Raw genomic sequence first — 924 nt, forward strand, 5'->3', positions numbered from 1 at the left:
GCTCAACATTTCATATGATGTACTCTGCACATAAGTTAAACAAACAGGGTGACAATATACAGCCTTGATGTACTCCTTTCCCAATTTGGAACTAGTCAGTTGCTCCATGTCCAGTTTTAATTGTTACTTCTTGACCTGTGTACACGTTTCTCAGGAGACAGGTTATGTGGTCTGGTATTCCTTTCTCTAAGAATTTCCCACCATTTTTCATGATCCATACAGTCAAATGCTTGAGCATAGTCAAGGAAGCAGAAGCAGATGTTTTTCTGGAATTCCTTAGCGTTCACTATGATCCTGTGAATGTTGGCAATTTGATCGCTGGTTCTTCTGCATTTTCTAAACCCAGTTTATACATCTAGAAGTTCTTAGTTCATGTACACTGAAGCCTGGCTTGAAAGATTTTGAGCATTACCATGCTAGCATGTGAAATGAATGCAATTGTATGGTATGTTGAAAATGTTCTTTTGCATTGCCCTTCTTTGGGACTGGAATCAAAACTGACATTTTCCATTTCTGTGGCCATTGCTGAGTTTTCCAAATTTGATATTTTGAGTGCAACAGTTTAACAGCATTATCTTTTAGAATTTTAAATAGCTCAGTTGGAATTCCATTCCCTCCACTAGCTTTGTTTATAGTAATGCTTGCTAAGGCTCATGTGACTTGACATTCCAGGATGCTTGTCTCTAGGTAAGTGACCACGCCATCGTGGTTATCCAGTCATTAAGACTTTTATTGTACAGTTCTTCCATGTATTCTTGCCACTTCATCTTAATCTCTTCTGCTTCTGTTAGGTCTATCCAATTTCTGTTGTTTATTGTGCCCATCCTTGCATAAAATGTTCCCTTGACGCCTCCATTTTCCTGAAGAGATCTCTAGTCTTTCCCATTCTATTGTTTCCCCCTATTTCTTTGCATTGTTCATTTA

The sequence above is a fragment of the Bubalus bubalis genome, chromosome 1 (assembly GCF_019923935.1).
Source record: "Bubalus bubalis isolate 160015118507 breed Murrah chromosome 1, NDDB_SH_1, whole genome shotgun sequence".
Lineage (NCBI taxonomy): Eukaryota > Metazoa > Chordata > Mammalia > Artiodactyla > Bovidae > Bubalus > Bubalus bubalis.